The sequence below is a fragment of the Natrix helvetica genome (genome assembly GCF_964273705.1).
Source record: "Natrix helvetica genome assembly, chromosome: 16".
Classification (NCBI taxonomy): domain Eukaryota; kingdom Metazoa; phylum Chordata; class Lepidosauria; order Squamata; family Natricidae; genus Natrix; species Natrix helvetica.
Genome location: NC_138563.1, coordinates 3,328,062 through 3,335,277, shown reverse-complemented (window position 1 = coordinate 3,335,277; position 7,216 = coordinate 3,328,062).

Below are 7,216 nucleotides of genomic sequence, written 5' to 3'. Positions count from 1 at the left end.
CCACAGCCATCCACCGAGAAGGCAGAGGCCGATCCCTCGGCACAGGGATTGTCTTGGCCTTTAATTGTCCTGCAATGCCAATTGGGCAGAAGTAAGTTTCCCTGGGGGAATTGGCCGTGATCACGTAGCAGGGAGGAAGGAAAGTTGACCAGTGGCGAGGGGACAAGGGCGAATACAGGGCCAGCTGAGAAAGAATGCCCAGGATAGCTCAGGCTAACATGGGCACGAAAATGTAACTGCAAGCAATTGTCAGTGTGGGGCCTTCTCAAGTTCCTAGAACCATCGCCATGGCCAAATTACGCCAGGCAAGGAAACTATAATATCTATTTCTCTGTCCGGTTCTAAGAACCAATCGCCATGGCCAAATTACGCCAGGCAAGGAAACTATAATATCTATTTCTCTGTCCGGTTCTAAGAACCAATCGCCATGGCCAAATTACTCCAGGCAAGGAAACTATAATATCTATTTCTCTGTCCGGTTCTAAGAACCATCGCCATGGCCAAATTACGCCAGGCAAGGAAACTATAATATTTATTTCTCTGTCCGGTTCTAAGAACCATCGCCATGACCAAATTACACCAAGGCAAGGAAACTATAGTATCCACTTCTCTGTCCAGTTCTCTGTCGTTGTCATGGTCTCTGGAAGCTGCCGACAAGAGGGAGAAGCTGCGGGTCAAGTCGATGAAGAAGCGGAGACAAAGGGTCAGCTGTCGCAAGCCTTGATCTAGGTTGGGCCTCAGGAGAATGTAGGAGTTGGCAGAAAGCTTGTGGAACACGAAAGCCTTCCCATCCAAACCTGAGGAAGAAAGAAGGGAGAGAAGACCATCAAAAGGTGGGCTTTCAGCTCACAAAGGTATTCAGACACACCTTGCGTGAATCCATGGTGCTGGGAAGGCGAGGTGAAAGTTCTACCATGGCATGAAGTCTTACCTGTGTTGGTCAAGGTTCCTGAGATGCAGAAGATCACAAGAAGGACTGTATGAAGCAACGGGCGCCTCTTCATCATCGCTTCACCCAGCATCGCCACCGGTTTCTGGAGTCTGTTGCTTGAAGGGCCGCCAGAGATGTCCTTTGAGGCCGTTGAGGCTTTCTGTCCGGTTCTAAGAACCATGGCCATGGCCAAATTACGCCAGGCAAGGAAACTATAATATCTATTTCTCTCTCCGGTTCTAAGAACCATCGCCATGGCCAAATTACGCCAGGCAAGGAAACTATAATATCTATTTCTCTGTCCGGTTCTAAGAACCATCGCCATGGCCAAATTACGCCAGGCAAGGAAACTATAATATCTATTTCTCTGTCCGGTTCTAAGAACCATCGCCATGACCAAATTACGCCAGGCAAGGAAACTATAAAATATATAATCCTTCAACAGCCACATCTAGCATTAAAATAGGCCGTTGAGGTTTTCTGTCTGCTTCTTAGAACCATCGCCATGGCCAAATTACGCCAGGCAGGAAAACTATAACCTGTGGAGAAAAGTATAAAATCTGTTATCAATCATAGCACCAACCGAATCAAACTACAATGGGAAAACTCCTTAGTGTCAAGACACTCAACCTTATGAAATTTCTAAATGCCTGGCACTCTGACAAGTTAACCGTCAGTAGCCCAAAAGGAATCAAAAGGACCAAAACACCTCCTGAACAGCAAACAACATCAATCAACAAGTAGTCCAATCAAAGAATCTCTAAAGACCATTTTTAACAACACTGAAACTGCAAGCCACTAGAAAGCAAGTTGAGAACAAACCTCACTCTCTCCTAGCACTGATATTCCCTAAATAATAAAGCCTCTGCAAAAGAAACTACCAAGCTCAACACTAAGGACCTCTCAAACTGCAAGCCGCAAATCTTCTCCTTTCTATACCTATTCATCCCTTTCAGCTGTAAGAAGTCTGACTGGTACTGTGGCCTTCTTTCTCAAAATGAGAAGGTGGGAGGGGGGTGATCCAGAAGGATCCCCTTCCAGTCGGAGTACGGAGGGGGTCCTCAGGGACTGGAGGAGGCTTGCGGCTGAGCGCCCGTTGACTCCTCCAGGTTGATTCGCCCTCGCTGCTCGCTGAGGGACTGAAAGGGTCACCCAGTGGAAATCCCAGTATGAGTCTCTTAGTGTGGGTGTTCAGGGATTGAATGACCTCCACATGGGGGCCATCACCCCTATCCCCACACTGCATTGATATGGGGAATGCTTGTGGGTGGGGGGTCTGGTTCTACCACAGCCAGTGGCTAAAATGATCTCACATCAAAAATTGTTTATATGTTTTACTTTTGTTACATTACTTTGCATTCCCCCCCAAAAAACAAAACTAAAGCATGCCTTAGGGCGCAACCTCTGCAAAACTATGGTATGCGTGCCTAAAGTGCCATGCGGAGCCATATCACTTGACATGTGTGGCATCGCCTGTTCCTCTACTGGTTTCCAGCAGGCGCAGGTGCAACAGCCAGCTAGACTTCCGATTACGGGTTTGTGGTCAGCTGACCAGTGTGCATGCTCACGCCGGAAAACGGAACCCCGGCTCTTCCAGTTTCCGGCAGTGCCACACGCACAAAGGCCAGCTGATTGTCATGCGTGCCTGTGCACCAGAAACCCAGGAGGAATGGCCAACACCACACATGCCATGAGACATGGCTCCGCATGCCGCTTCGCACACGCATGCCGTAGGCTTGCCATCACAGCCTTAGGGTAAGCTTTATAGCAGGCCCCAAAGGTTTTTTACAGTAGTAAACAAACATGTTGCCGATAGTACCTGTCAGGCCTCTTGGTTAAACCCACCACTGAAAAGTTAATAAACCTCTGACTTAGCTTTGATGTCTTCGACTGCTTGTCTGTGGCGATTCCCTTCGTGTAGAGAGCCTGTGAAATAACAAGAAATAAACATCACCAAATGACCACCTGATGTTCAGAGACTAGAAAACCAATTCACCAATTTTACAAAGCTGCTTTTATGTTCTCTATCCTAAGAGTGAAAGAAGGCAAGATACAATGAATTGGAAGGTTGTGCCCTTGAGAATACCACAAACCACTGGCTTTTACTGTTCCCAAAGACATGGCCTCCAGTTCCAGGAGTTTCTCTTACTCTCCAGGAACTGGAAGGCATCCCTAAAAATTGCTTTAGGCCCTGAGAGTTTACCTTCCCTGCAAGAAAGTCAAGTCAGTTGCCAGACCTGATGCAATTTTAGGTAACTTTTGCCTTGAAGTAGCTAGTCCTCTACATGTTTTAAGGATTTGAGCCTTGGCTAGAATTATCTCAAGTCTCAAGAATTGACTATTTCTAAGAACAAGGTCAGTTCCTGGACTTGAACTAATTTTAAACTTTTGCCTTTACTTGAAGTAGTCAGTCATCCACAGGCTTAGGCATACTTTATTTGGCCAAGGAATTTAAGAACTTGAGCCTTGACTTAAATTACCCCAGGTCCTAAAAATTCACTTTATTCCTGAAAGCAAGGTCAGCTCCTAAGGTAATTTTTAATTATAATTTCCCTGTGGTGGTTTGGTCCTTTTTAAAAGGACATAGTTGAGATTACCTCGGGTTCCACTAGTATTTTATTCTAAAAAATTAAACTATTGGCTAAAAATTACCTTAGGCCACAAGATTGGACTATTTCAAGAAAGCAAGGTGAACTCCTGGACCCGAAGTAATTTTAGTTCATTTTTACACATTTAGTTACTTGAAGTAACTAGTCCTCTGCATGTTTTCTTTTAAGGACTTGAAACTGGGCTAGAATTTCTTTTCTCAGGTCCCAAGAGGTTAAATTTATTAAACAAAGTCAGGTCACCTGCAGGGACTGAAGCAATTTTGCCTTTAAGCTAATTTTAACACTTACATTCACCTGTGGTAGTTTAGCCCTTTTAACTGCACCTGGTTAAAATTGCCTCAGCTGTATTCCTCTTTTTAAAGCTACTTTTAACGGTTCCTTGTCTGGGGTGAACAGGACACAGCTGAGATTATCTCAGATTCTGCCTAGTTCCACCATTTTAACTCCTAAAAGCCCGAGCCTTGGTTTAAATTCTTTTGGACCCAGACGTTTGCCTTATTTCCCTGAGGGAAAGTGAGACCGAGGTAGCTCACCATAGGGGAGCTGTGGCGTTGGGAGTCTTTTAAATACCCCCTTGAGGTATTACCCCAGCCACCACTGGCGTTTTACAATACAATAGTAGAGTTGGAAGGGACCTTGGAGGTCTTCTAGTCCAACCCCTTGCCTAGGCAGGGAACCCTATACCGTTACTCCTGAGGATATATACACCCTGGTTTAAATAACCTCAGGCGCCGTCCCTACTCCCTAACAACAGGCTCAAATTGCTTCAGGCGCCGTCCTTACTCGCTCAGAAGAGGCTAAATTCAATTCAGGCGCCGTCCTTACTCAATGAGAATGGGCTAAATTCACCTCGGGCGCCGTCCTTACTGCCCGAGAATAGGCTATTCCTTAGCTCCCCCTCAGCATCCCACCACGTCTAAGAGCCTCAAGCCCGGGTTACCTCCGCGTGGAAGAGGCCACCTGACGGTCTAATCTGCGAAGCCGCAGGGAGAGGGGAGGTTTGCTCTCCCCGCGGCCCGCAGCGTCGTCTCTTTCGAGGTCGGGAAAAAAAGAGACGGGGCGGCTGCGGCACGTATGGCGTTTTTTTTTTTGCCTCAGCCCGAGGAACCCGCCCATTTTTTAAAGTGCCCCCGCCCCTCGGAGGAGGAGGAGGCGGGGGGAAAGGAGAAAGAGAGGCCGCTCAGCCAATCCGAAGGACGGCTTTCCAAAGCAGCCAACCGCAGCCGAAGTGGACTTTTGGCGGGAAAGGCAGGTGGCTCATCAGGTGTGCCACCGCCTCACAGGTGAGGGCGATTGGAGGCAATCACGTGTCTGTGCGCGTGCCTCTTTTTTGGGCCTGCCTTAAAAATGAAATTCTGTTGTCTCCTCTCAGAAGAATATCTAATCTATACATTTTAATCCATCGTGGTTTATAGTTCGATAACACTGTACAATATATATTCCTTGGTATATCTTTCTCTCTGTTTCTAATTATTTAATCTTTCATTCTTTATTTTTTAATCTCTTGCACCTATTATCCAGGCATTTATACAGGCTTGAGGAATAGTCTGTTTCTCTAAAGGATTGTATGAATAATGTTGCATAAATGGCTAGATAATGGGTGCAGAGATTAAAAAAAATAATGAAAGAAGAATTAACAAATTAAGTTACATCGTTAGGCACACTCTATTTTTTTTAATTACCATTTTCTCTGTAGGTGTCCCATCTGTTTGTATAGAGTGATAAAGGTATAGCGTGTTATGGCACAACTATGTAAATAATGTACAATATCATGTATTTAAAAGGAGATCATATTATATGATTAATAACGGTTACGATTAGGGTGTATAACACGGTGTATATATTTCAAAAGGACTTGATACAACAGTATAGCGCTGTTGCAAAATTGAAATTGTGATGTAGAATAAAGGAAAATGTACAATAAAAACATAATAAAAAAAGAATATCTGATCTGTGTAATCTATTTTATCTATTCCATCCATCCATCCATCCATCCATCCATCCATCCATCTATCTATCATCTATTTGTCTATCATTTATCTGTCTTTTATATCATCTGTCTGTCCTGTCTATCTGTCTGTCAGTCTATCTATCTACACACCTCAGACATAAATATAAAGCACTGTCCATTTTATAATACAATACAATACAATAGCAGAGTTGGAAGGGACCTTGGAGGTCTTCTAGTCCAACCCCCTGCCTAGGCAGGAAACCTAGGCAGGAAACAAATGGCTATCTAACATCTTCTTCGAGACTTCCAGTGTTGGGGCATTCACAACTTCTGGAGGCAACTTCTGTTCCACTGATTAATTGTTCTAACTGTCAGGAAATTTCTCCTCAGTTCTAAGTTGCTTCTCTCCTTGATTAGTTTCCACCCATTGCTTCTTGTCCTCCCTTCAGGTGCTTTGGAGAATAGCTTGACTCCCTCTTCTTTGTGGCAGCCCTGAGATATTGGAAGACTGCTACCATGTCTCCCCTAGTCCTTCTTTCTCTTAAGCTAAACATACCCAGTTCCTGCAACCGTTCTTCATATGTTTTAGCCTCCAGTCCCCTAATCATCTTTGTTGCTCTTCTCTGCACCAAGTGTGGCCTTACCGAGGCCTTATAAAGTGGTATTATCACATTATCTCAATACATAGTATTCATAGTGTAATGCCTTCTCTAGGTTTCATCCCCTCTGGGAACCCTTTGGACTACAAATCCCATCCGCCGGCCAGCCAGTGCTCACCCCTTTTGCTTCAGAGGTACCTTTAGCTTTCCCCCCCCCCCAGCCTTACAATGGTGGCATTGAAAACCATGTTTCACTTAGCAACATAAATTTTGGGCCCAATTGTGGTCGTAGCTCGAGAACTACCTGTGCTGGGGATGGCTTGGATGACAAGTCCCATCAGCCACTTCCAGGGTGGTGGGGGTGGTGGCTAGGGATCATCCCTTCTTGCAACAGGTTTCCCCCCACCCCTCAAAATACTCATTGTTTAAAGAAAAATGTGAAAATTTAATAAAGAAAATAAAATTATGATTTATTTTTACACACACACCCACACCCCATAGGAAATAATTTGGACCAGATCCCATTAACTAGCTTTGCAGGGTGGGGGCTGAGGGGGATTAATGCCCTGATAGATAGATAGGATAGAATAGAGGATGATTGAATAATGGGTAGAATAAGAGACAGAATTAGATAGATGATAGATAGAATGAATGAATGAGAGTGGATGATTGAATAATGGATAGAATAAGATAGAATAAGATGATAGATAGATAGATAGATAGATAGATAGATAGATAGATAGATAGAAGACACTCACACACAGAAGACATAAAAGATGCAGATGGAGGTAGGTAGGCAGGTAGAAAAAGTAAACAGGAAAAGTTATCCCTTAGTTTCTTAGGGTGTAAAGACAACAGAGGAGACGTCCCTGCAGCCTTGCCAAATTCTGTTAATGTAGCTTCACAATAAAATCAAATTGCTATCTGCTCGTTTCTCCTCTGTGGTCTACCTCGCAGGGCTGGCAGATAGCTGGCTGTTTTATAGGCTGGTTGGTTGCAGGGATTGCCTGCTACAATGTCCTACCTGTCAATGACTTCTTCAGCTTCAATCGCAATAACACACGGGCAAACAATAGATATAAACTCAAGGTCCAAACTTTTGTGTGTGCAAAAAATAGATGGGGGC